This window comes from Enoplosus armatus, chromosome 4 (assembly GCF_043641665.1).
Source record: "Enoplosus armatus isolate fEnoArm2 chromosome 4, fEnoArm2.hap1, whole genome shotgun sequence".
Classification (NCBI taxonomy): domain Eukaryota; kingdom Metazoa; phylum Chordata; class Actinopteri; order Centrarchiformes; family Enoplosidae; genus Enoplosus; species Enoplosus armatus.
The window spans coordinates 22,547,581-22,559,565 of record NC_092183.1 but is presented as its reverse complement, the minus strand read 5'-3'; positions in this window follow the sequence as shown (position 1 = coordinate 22,559,565).

The window sequence follows — 11,985 nt, the reverse complement described above, 5'->3', positions numbered from 1 at the left end:
CTGCCTTCGTCTGCAGGATTTTGAAGGCAGAGATGGCAGGCAATTGTGGGTGTTGGGGGTGGTCAATGATATGTCGGACAGGTCGGCATCAGAACAGCGAGGGACGGACGGAGCTAGACCGCACATAGCTGTGGCTCCCCACAGGCGTCGACCACACTTGGTGGTGGACGCAGCGATGGTGAGTTACGCCACTGTTGCAGAACATGAACTACGTATTTACACAATAGCGCCCAAAGACCACTGTGCCTGTTTCATTACAAATACAAATACTATAATAATGATACAAATACTTTAAGTTATAACACTGTCCCTCTGAAAGCAACGCAATGCACAAATGCACAACATATGCAAGTCTATTCAGCAAAGATACTTGACTCTTTAATTAAAGTGGTTCTACTAAGGTGTTATTAGTGATCTTGAGCACGCAATAAGCACAATCAGTGCACACTAAATACTACAATCTAGAATCATACATAAGCACAGCAAGTAATACAATAACATTCTGAGCTTTGTTTCTAGTCACCTGACATACGTAAGTCCAACATTCACCCAACTCCTGAGAGAAAAAATATCTGGCTCTTTGGCTGCTAAATGCTGCACTGTGTTCACCAGCTAGTCGCTAACTTTGTCTGTCTGCTGTTTGGTGGTCTACCAAAACAATAACGTGGGCCGTAAAAACCAATATAATGAGCTAAAAGAAGCTAAAACACTGTAAGAGTTGAGGGAAAGTGCACACATCAGGTTATAATTCTCTGTGGGCCATTGTGGGTTGTCTAAATGTTTTCATGTGCTTGTCATGCATTCTGCTGCTAAAAAGTACATTTTCATAAAAGTTTCATCTAATATGATGTCTAACGCATCCTCGCCTGGGTCTAATATACAGTTGAACACACTTTAGTACAGTGTCATGATTTTGCAAGACAGCAGCGACGTTCTGAAGCGTTTCCGGCCCATACCTTGGCCTGTCACCAGTGTGGCCCTCTGAACTGCTTTGACATGAGCTCGGGGGGCGGCGCGACAGCTTCAACAGGGTACATATCAACATTACGTTAGGTGAAGCCATTTGGCATGCGAGACCTCCGTGCTGATGTCATCCAAAAATCACACCGCATTACTAATTTGGGTGAAAGCTTTAAAAATAGCAGTCCCCACGCTCTGTGCTATGAGCCTGAGGCAGTGTCCACCTGTATGTATGAGGATCTATGGGAGCTACTGGGAGTGACTATGGGAGTGACGCAGATCACTCACTATAAATCCATTCCCAACCAATGCAACATTGACTTGGTCTTGTAAACGGTATGCAATGAATATTAATGACAATATCAGCGTGATAATACATGCAGGAGGTCAAAGCACTGTTCCTGTACTTCCACAGAACTCCACTCAGGTCCATGTTGTGTCATTTAGAGGTGAGGAAGTAAATCTTCATTTCAGATAATGAATAGAGCATGAGGCAGAGCCACAGCTAATACAATCACTGCTCACCATGACCGGCTTACTGTATGTGGCAAGTGTACTCACAAAGGCTGCCAATGTACCACCAGGGCACACTGTAACAAGCCTCCATGGGAAAGTCCTCTTAACTCAGTATTCAAATAGATTAACATGTAGTCTGTGTGCCCTCTGTACCTGACTATTAAGACAGAGTTTGGTGATACAGAAATCTTTCTATGCATAAACCAGTGCGAAATAGTGCTATTAGATATTTTTGGGTGTGCACGAACATGCACCAACGTTGGCTATAATGGGGTATACAGGATTGGAACACGGTTTGCTGGAAGATATGTGTAGCTCAGTTATGGCATCTGTGAATTAATATAGAAGCAAACTGATTTGGGATAAAGAAATCCCAGGCTTGTGGTCAAATGAATATGCTTTCTTGAGTTAGACGAGACGATCGATACCGCCCTCATGTCTGTATGGTTAATACGAAGCTACTGCCAGCAGCCTGTTAGATTAGCTTAGCATAAAGACTGGGAATGGCAGAAAAACAAAATATAATGTGTGCGCTTTAGAGGTGCTTTCGGTGGATTTTGTTACCTTTTGACAGAGCCAGGCTAGTGCCCCCCAACAGTTTTCAGTCTTAATGCTAAGCTAAGCCAACTGGCTGCTAGAAGTAACTTCATATTCATCATATGGACATGCCAGTATGCCATCTCAATGATAGAGAAAATTAGTTCCATTTTGTTTTTCTGTTGTTATATTGTTTAGTCAGATAAAAACTGGAATAGATGTTTTAAAGGCAAGGACTTCAGCTGATATAGAGGTAAAGATTTCTTGAGTCTGTCAGCATGCAGTTATAGGCCGAGGCTGGGCCTGGGCCTGGGCCTGCTGCTGTAAACAAGCCTCAGTTAAAATGCTGCAGTCTGAGCTCAACAGATCGAATTTTAGTTCAGCAACATGCTTTGACGTGTAGATGTTCGCAGAGAACGTGTATGCGAAAGCAACATTTGGCCCAAGTAAAGCTCCAATGTGAAACAACAGCACCAGTTTCTTGCAAATCTTTTTAACCAATCATGAAATGATCGTATAAATAAATGTCACTGATTGAAGTTCACAGCAGCGATTCAACCACTTCATGAAAATGCTAAAACTGTTTTGAACACCAGCTCGACTTGGAGGTTTTTCTTTGGAACAATCCCTTGTCACTCAGTAAACGATACCTTATACATTTGTTTCTTCTGTGTCTTTCCGCTCCACTGACCTCACTCACTGTCTTCATTTACTGCGAGCAAACTCAGGTTACACGCTTTTGTTTTTTTTCTTCCCTGGAAACTATTTCTGTGGTCACCACCAGCTAACCCACACTGTCTGTTTTCCTCTCCGTCTCTTTATGCTGCAACATCTAAGTCTCAAACCAAACAAATAGGATCATTTAGAGAACTAATAGTACACAATGTTTTCTGTGTTGTCTTGCACAACACCTAGGTCATAACCATCATGAGGATGGAAACACTCTCTGTAATGTGCTCTGCCCTGCGGTGCACCTCCCAATACCATGGTGAAGTGGTAATGTGGTTACTGTTGCATCCCTGACACCGAGCTCCAAGAAAGAAGTCGTCACAGCTGATTTAAGGGTGATCTTGGAGAAGTGACGTGTTAAGGGTCTAATTTTGATTTGCTTTTATTGTTTAGACTCCAGTGTGAGGCGACAAAACTAGATGGGCTTAAGCCCCTCGGTAGCCATGGAGATGGTGCCTGTACCCATTCTGCTCATTCACGTAGCAACAGTCATAATAACTGTTCTTTTAGCAGGGTCTCGGTTTAGCAAGGATCTACAGCCACGCTCACGACTCTATGAGGCTGTTGTGCATGAAGCTAATTTCTAACGTTAGCAACAGGCTCACGATCACAATGCAAACACTGTGGATCAATAATGTATTTCTAATTCTGATTCTGATAAAGTAAAATCCAGCGGATTGCCAAAGGCATTAAGATACATCTTCCAGAAACCATGAGTGTCTGTACAAAATTCTGTGTCAGTCCATCTTGATAGGTGTTGAGATATTTCACTGGACATGCTGGTGGCACTAGAAGAAAAGTCCGGGAATCACCAATGTTAAAAGGCCTCACCCTCTGGTGACCATGAATGTCAGTCCACCCAATAGTTTTTGAGGTATTTCAGTCTACTCCAAAGTGGGAGACCAACAGACCAACACTGCCATCCCTAGAGCCAGAGAGTGACTAGATTGTTGTTTGCACCACTGAGCTAGCAGAACAGCACTGGACATGCCAACGTACAGTATAACATCCTCAGCATACTGTATATTAATATGACATCTTAAAATAGGAGTGTTCAGCAACAGTAAGACCAGCTGGCTCTTAAAGTTGCAGTGATGTTGGTCATGTCATCAAAGACCAGGCTTTCTACACCTATTAGATCGCCTAGTAGCAATGACATCACTAAACATCCTCAGCCCCTGATAATGTTTATTAAAGTTATTTAAAAATGTTTGTTCCTACCTCTTGAAACAGTGAATAATTCAAAAGGAATTCAGGTCTCCCTCAAGCTTTCAAACACTGTTATTGCTTGACCGTAATCATATATCCACTGGGCCCCTTCATTGGCACATGTGACACAAGAGACCAAGCACTAACTGTGTGGTCAACATGCGGGGGGGGGGGGGGGGGGGTGTTGCTGTGTAAAAGGATAGTACGCCATCATTAAAACCCTTAAGTAATGTTCATGTGTGTAAACAACTTAAATAATTTGACTTTTTCCACATGCATTGAGGCCTTGTGGAAACATTGGCTGAGTGAGATGTTTCACTCTATATTTTTCCTGCAAAGTAAAAGTGCCGTTCGAGAACAACATGCCGCTTGTAGAGATGGGGCGAGTGGGCTGGAAACAGTGTTGGAGGTCATACAAAATGTGGAAACAGCACAATGTATCTCTGTCCCTTTCTACTGCCTCCCACCACCACCACAACACTGAGCTCATCCAGTGTTTGAGCCAAGCCTCGATGTTTGTCAAGTTCATGCTATGTAGGAAAAATGTGGAAGTGCCCCCCAAAGATAAGTTAGCACGACCCATACACACAATTATGAGAATAAGGGCGCTTTCAAACCCCCCTTGGTGCCATTTGTTTGGACAGATGTGAACAATCATCGAGACCCTTTACAGGGGCTGGTCTTGTTCCAGTCACAAACAAATTCTGGAGCGGTTCCTTTGTGGTGGGAATGTGTAGTATGTCCACGACCTCGATGTACACGGGACCATTTAACACAGTTAAATGTCTCAACCACTATTGGATGGACTGTCATGAAATTTGGTCATGTCCCCCTCAGGATGAATTCTTATCACTTCGGTGATCCCTTAACTTTTCATCTAGCGCCATCATCAGGTCGACATTTCTGTTTGCCAAATACTTTGGTTCATGACCAAATACCTGCCAAACTGATGACATTCCCATCAGCCTCAGCGGCACCTTGTATTTGGCGCTAATTAACGAATGTTGACTGCTAGTATGCAAAACTAAGATGGTGAATATGATGAACATTATAGCTGCTGAACATCAACATGTTAGCGTTGTGATTGTGAGCATGTTGCTGGCGTTAGCACTTAGCTCAATGTACAGCTATGCTTAAGTACTGCCTCATAGAGCCAGGAGCCTTTACATCTCACCATCAGAAAACAAGGGAATAAGTGTATTTCCAAACATATTGAACTATCCCTTTAATGCTACTGTATGAGTGTCTTTGATGAGTGTGGTTTGTCAATAGACTGCCCTATATAGACTGCTCTATAGCAGCATACTTTCTCCACCACACCATTAAGGGTGGGGTGTTGCTGTGCCTGTAATGGGTTACACCCAAACCCCTCATGGACAAAAACAGATGGCGCATAGTGAGACATCACAAAGACGCTAAGATGTGAAGTCCACAGGATTCGTCCATATTTCATGGTGAGATTATTCGCATTTACCATCTGTGGGGTGAGGGCTTAGGGCCGAGAGGACACGACACTGGTGATGATCACTGTGATCCCCAGCCAGAGGGAATCCCCGTCAGATCTGCGCATCAGCATCAAAAGCAGGCGAAGTGGCGGAGAGGATTCATTAGGATTCCCTCTCTATCCCTCCCTGCAGCCCTCCAATGCACAGACTCTCACAACAAGTCTGCGCATGAATCCGACCGCCTGTCCTCGGTGAGGGGTGGACATAGACGACACAGATGGCTCGCTAAGAACTGTTCTTAAAAGGCCTGCAGCAACCTACACAGCCAGTGCAAACACAAATCTTGTAGCCAAGCTTCCCAGGCATGTAACAGTGGCGTGAGTGTAAATAAAAACCCGGCAAATTGTGACCTTCAGCCAGTTCTCATTACAATGCAAACAGCCACCAACAGAGATAAAAATCTGTCATATTTTCACAAAGGCGTCAGTGTTTTCCATAGCCATAGAGTCATTTACACCAGTTTGATATTACTTACTATTATATATACTTAGACTGTACTTAATTTGACCCAGGCTAAATGGCTAAACCACATCACAGACTACTGATCTGGGCCATTTCACATGACAAGTAGAAACAACAAAAACTCAGATGTGCATTCTCCAGTGTACTTTGTGTGCACGCGCGGCAAAAATGATTTTTGTCTTGTTTTTATCTACGTGCGGTCCTACATATTAAATGGAGGTTCCCGGATGCAGGTGTGTTTGTTTGGGCCTGGGATGAGCACAATCGGGTACCTTCTGGGCCAAACCGCAATCAGAACAATCCCTCAAGCTCAGGAAAATTAGTATATGAGAATAAAACAACCATTTAGCATGTATCTACAGAGCCCCTAGGATTTCAATATTAAAGAAATAGGTAATTATAAGTAGTCATATAAATAAATTGTACATGTGCAGCCTTGTTCAGCTAAGGCTTAAAGGTTTAGTTACAGTGTCTGTTTCTTTACAGCAGCAGCCTCTAGCTGGTTGACTTAATCACCCTAATAACATATTCATCTACTACTCGAAAATATTCTTTTTACTCTAGCATGAGCATAACAGCCTGTGCAGGACGTGTTCAACATGGAGGGCAGGTAACAGGACACTTCTCTGACACACCATCTTTGGAGCGTGTTCAGAAGGGCAGGATGCTGAGCGAAGGTCTGTCTATTTCAGAACGATGATGAGACAAACACAATTACTGCACGGCGGATTCACCTGCTAAAAGCCCCCGGCTCATCTAAGACACAGCAACACACAGGAGACGTAATGATTTAACATGTACAGCGAGCGCTGTGATGGATGTGAGACACTGACATGAAGCAATGCAGCACTGCACACACAGATCACAGCTCAGGACAAGTGACGGAGCTGTGGTTTCTCGGCTCAGTGTCGGAGAGAGCTCCGCTTTGTCACCTACTTACTTCTGAGTGAGTCTACATGCAGCACACAGGTATAAGTCATCAAAATCACTTTCTCTTCAGGCCATGAAATGTGCGCTGTCAGCTGTCAGAAATGCAACGTGAACACTGTGCAGAAGAGTTGGAAAAAGTATGTGAATCTTTCAATACTTACTCCATTGATTTAACAAGCTATTCATATGCATCTCGCGGACGGTGGAACAAACCCAGGAGTCTCTGTGCAGAAACTGAGGAGGAACCACATACATGCAACAGCAAATGAGAAAAAAGCAAAGACACGGGACTTTCCACAGAGATAACACATACGGGTCGTCAAGCAAGCAAGCCACATTGAAAACTAACACGAAGACAGGAGATTTCAGACATTTAACACTGTTTCTTTCAAATAAGTCAAAGATGGCGCTGACAGACGACAGTAATATAATGCTCCCTGAGGTTTGTGCAGTCAAACTAGGTTGACTGTCTTCAAAGAAACACAATGCGAATCCACAAATTGATCTCCCTGGTTATAATACGTGCAGCACAACAACATAACCCTGCACTTCACAGATTGTTTAGAACTACGGCAGTGGTTCCCAACCAAATTCAACCAAAGAGGAACGTTCTTCCCTCTCTGGCTGTTTTTTTTAGAGGTATTTTTGGAGGTCTGAAGGGGTAGTAAGTATCCAGCACTTTTACAAGAAAGCAAAAAGCAAAAACTAGAGAAACGTCCAAGAACATTTGTGACAAACACAGGGATGGCCCAAAAGTGAACTGTGGGCCCCTATCGTTGTTGATGTGTCTGCAGACAGTTGCCTACCTAACACATCCAGCGGACAAGTCTAATATTCACAATATTCTCAACTCATAGGGGCAAACATCTGGCTCTTTAGCTGCCAAATGCTCCACTGTGTTCACCAGCTGGTCGCTAACGTTGTTCTGTCTGCCGTCTGACGCTAACCAGGGAAGTGGGTTTTTAACACCTTTTTTTTCACTGCCTGCTGGAAACAGTGTTGATTAGAGCTGCGAGAACCAAAACAAAGTTCAGATTGGCCTTTAAATTGACGGTGGCCCTCCATATTTATTTTGGGACCCCTTTGGGGGTTGCGGTCCCTAGGTTGGGAACCACTGCCAGGTATCATTTGCGTGTGAATTTGAGTGTCTATGTGGTCAACTGCACATTTGCACTACTCTTATGAGCTTTTTGTACTTGGAGCTCTTCCTGGAATATGTCCTATGAGTTTTTGCTATTCAATTGCAAATGCCTAGTGATTTGCGGCATGCTTAAATATAATACTAGACTTATGGTTTGACAGATTTTGCTCCCACATTAGGTAAGAATATTTCTATAAAGCAGGCATTCCAGTTCTTCACTTTTGTTGCGGTCAATTTCAAACTTCCTACAAACACAGAAGGCCTCACGGGCTGGCAAATCGTCTACTCACATAGATTCAGCCTCAGCGTCGTTGTCGGTAACCGGCAGCTCAGGTTTATACGCTCGCAGAAGCGCTGTGCATCATAGTTCCCGTTGCAGTGTGTGTCAGTCTGTGCAGGAAGTCCCGCTTTAAACACTTCCCTTTGAACGCGTCTCTTGCAGCGTCCGGGCGGTGCATTCAGGTTCCCTGCGTCTCGCTTTCACTGTGGATGCGGTGGTTAAAAAAACAAACAAAAAAAAACAAGCCTCGCTAATGCAAATGCATGTTTTATGGGTTGTCTTAGGAACCAGGCTTCCACCGGCACGTCGGTGGATGTAACTCCACCCACGAGGAGAGAGGAGGCCGGCAGCACGCAGGCAGCTCGGCAGTCTGTGGTGCTGTCAGGAGCACCGAGCTGAGCCGACGCAGCCGCTCACACGGCCATGTTTTGTTTGATTGTTTTTTAACAGATCTTTTATGTATTCATAGGAACGGCCCATAACAACAAAACATAATGCCTCACAATGACATGCATGAAATGAGAAGTCCCTCATGAAAGCTGTTTGTGCTGATCAGAAGTATCTGGATACAGCGCAGCACAGGGATGGGAGTGTTTCGAACAATGTGGAGCTCTGGCCCCGAGCATCGACTCCCACTCAGTCCGTGTGGGAAATGAATAGACTGGAACAGAAGGCACACAAATAACAGACAAATGGGCACTCTGTGGAGAATGGAGGAGAGTGTTGCATGGTGGAAAGGGGAAGAGGGACACAGCAAAGCCAGAGGAGCCAGAAGTTGATGCTCGTGAGTGCTCCTGAGCATGACGGGAGCTGTCACTTTCAAGTGTGTCCAAAGACGCCTTGTGCACACCGAACACTAACATGGCAGAAGAATATGTATTTATCATTCTTTAAGGCAGTGGTCCCTACACTGTTTGGGCTTGTGACCCCCTTAAAGTAAAGTAATGTCTATCAGGTTCATGAGGAGTTCACCCCCCCTCCAAAAAAACAAACAAAATTCATTTGTTTCATTGTTTCATTCTCAGATTGTCCTCAAATGTATCCAGTATTTTACAAAAACAAAATGTGACAAATATACATTCTTTTATGTGACAGAAAGTTCTGGTGACTCCTCAAATTGTTCTTTGGACCCCCCCACAGGGATCCCGTCATCCAGGTTGACAGCCGCTGCTTTAAAGAAAGCCCTGCATAGTACACTGTAAATGTAAATAAATGTCAAAAGATCAGTGTCGGTGCCCTAACCAAACCTCATGTGAAATTATGAACGTTTCTAAAAGCGCCGAACAAGCTGACCTTCCTTTTAACGACTGTGTCAGTAATCCATTGTTAGCCTATATTTGTTTGTTTTTCAAGTTTTTGTCACGTTTTTGCATTGGTTTGACAGATGACAGGAAATGTGTGTGTGTGTGTGTGTGTGTGGGGGGGGGCAACATGCAACAAAGGTCCGTAGAATTGGAAACACTGCAGTACATGCCCAAATGTGTTCATTTAGCCATTTAGTCAGTATTTGAAACAGGATTTAAATCATTGTGGGAGTGAGCAAGTCAGGGGTTCACCGAAATTGTATTCTTATTACAGGGGAAATCCAATTATTTTACACATGCAGATCACTTGACTTGGATTGTGGCGTGCTGCTCAGTCTGTGACAACACCTGTGTAATATATTCTGTGGCTCTGGAGGAGCTTTAACAAGTCACTTGTGACCATGAGTCCTGTTGCGGAAGTGCAATACTACATCACTGGAATACTCCTTTAATATCACATGCATGCTTGTGTGTGTGTGTGTGTGTGTGTGTGTGTGTGTATTTATGTATATATATATATATATATATTAGATTTGTTCCCAAATGTTGCTCATAAACTGCCAATAGTCTGTAGACATTCTGTATAAGTTTGTGAGTCAGTTCAGTTATGCAAGTGTTAGGATTTTTGTCAGCGACACATTTAGCGCCCAGTGATATTAAAAATGAATTACAGTCTCCAATATACAAGGCATGCAAGCTAGTCACCACAGAAGCATTTTCTCTCCAAAACCGCATTTTAAAGATGAATTTACATGCAATATTCAAATGAATCAAGTGCCATTAAGTTCAATGAGAGATAGCAAACAAGTCACCCTGGTTAAACTTAATGTCTCTTGTGTAAAGTTTCTCTTTACTCTATTTTTTTAAAATGGCATTTTCTCCAGGCCCCTCTGACCTTAGGACCTCCAGCTACATGAGGCCAGGTGATATGATGACTCATACAGACACTACAAAGTAGCCAAGAGCTTTCCAGTTTTTGTCAAAGTAGCCAAATTGTACACTTTGGCCACGGTTAAAGCAATCAGTTTAACAACCAGAGTCCCAGGTGATCACTAGTGTTAGCTCGTGATGGTATACTGACACAATGCATATCTCTAAATGAGGCTTCACATTCTTAAGACCAAGCAGATATTGTCAAAAGGCTGTATCCATCCAACTCCTCTCTTTGTCAGAAGGTGGCAGTAAAACACCGGCAGCCATTAAAGCTGCGCTAATCAATATTTTAATATTAACGATGGATCAAAGGATCTTCAGCGTGGACAATCCGATATAGCGACAAAAATACATTTATGAAATACTTATAATAGACACTATTCACATTAAAGTTACAAACTCAACTTGTTCACAGCCTTGTTGCACAAGCGCTGAGGAATACCAACCAGCAAGCGGGTGTGTTGTGTTTTCTGACGGGGTTTGATGTTTTTGATAAAGGGCCAACACTGGCATGGCGCACGGTATCCGTCTTCTCGTCCCTGTGATAAAGACACAATGATCTGTTTGGTTTGCTGCCCAGCCCAGAGGAAGACGGAAAAACACTCGCGGACCTCAGCTGCAGTACACAAGTCCGCACACCAAACTTCATGCACCAATACGAAGGATGAAGCCTTCTAAACCATCTCAGCCCCTTCAACTTGATTATGACTGTTTATTGCACTTTACTTTCTATTATATGTGAAAACGATTGTACAGGTCCATTCTCCTACCACGTGGTTTTGAACCCCACACCGTCCTGAGAAGAGGTCCGATCAGGCAAATGAATGAGAAACACCTGCAGGGATGAACCATGGGTGTGCAGGGTATCAGAACTGCTGCTTACATTTGAACGTATCAATATCTGCTAATATATCTATATATATATATATATATATATAGATATATTTATAGAAAAACATTTCTTTTCTGGACTTTGAGACTCTAACATTATAAAAGGGATCATTTTGCATAACAACTACTTTAACTTTTGATACCTGAAGTGCATTTTGCTGCAGTCTTACTGAAGTAGAATTTTGAATGCAGGACCTTCACTTGTAGCAAAGTCTGTTTTACACTGTAAATGACCAAAATACTTCTTCCATCAACGCATATTTCATATCCCATATCCACATTAGAACTACTAACTTAGCGCCTGTAGTTTTCAAACTACTTCCTACTGCACTGTACGTACTTCGCTTTTGTTCCTTTCTTGTTTTTCTTTTGCCATAGTTTGCTCTTCATAATGCCCCAATTGACAAAAACAACTAAGTACGTAAGCACTTGCAATGCCTACTGTACTGTGTCTGACAGTGTGTGAATATATAATGTATATTCATCACATGATGAATATACATTATAAAGAGAAAAACGGTCCAGACCTGCTCTATATGTAAAGAGTCATGAGATGTGACTTTTGTTGTGATTTGGCGCTGTATAAAT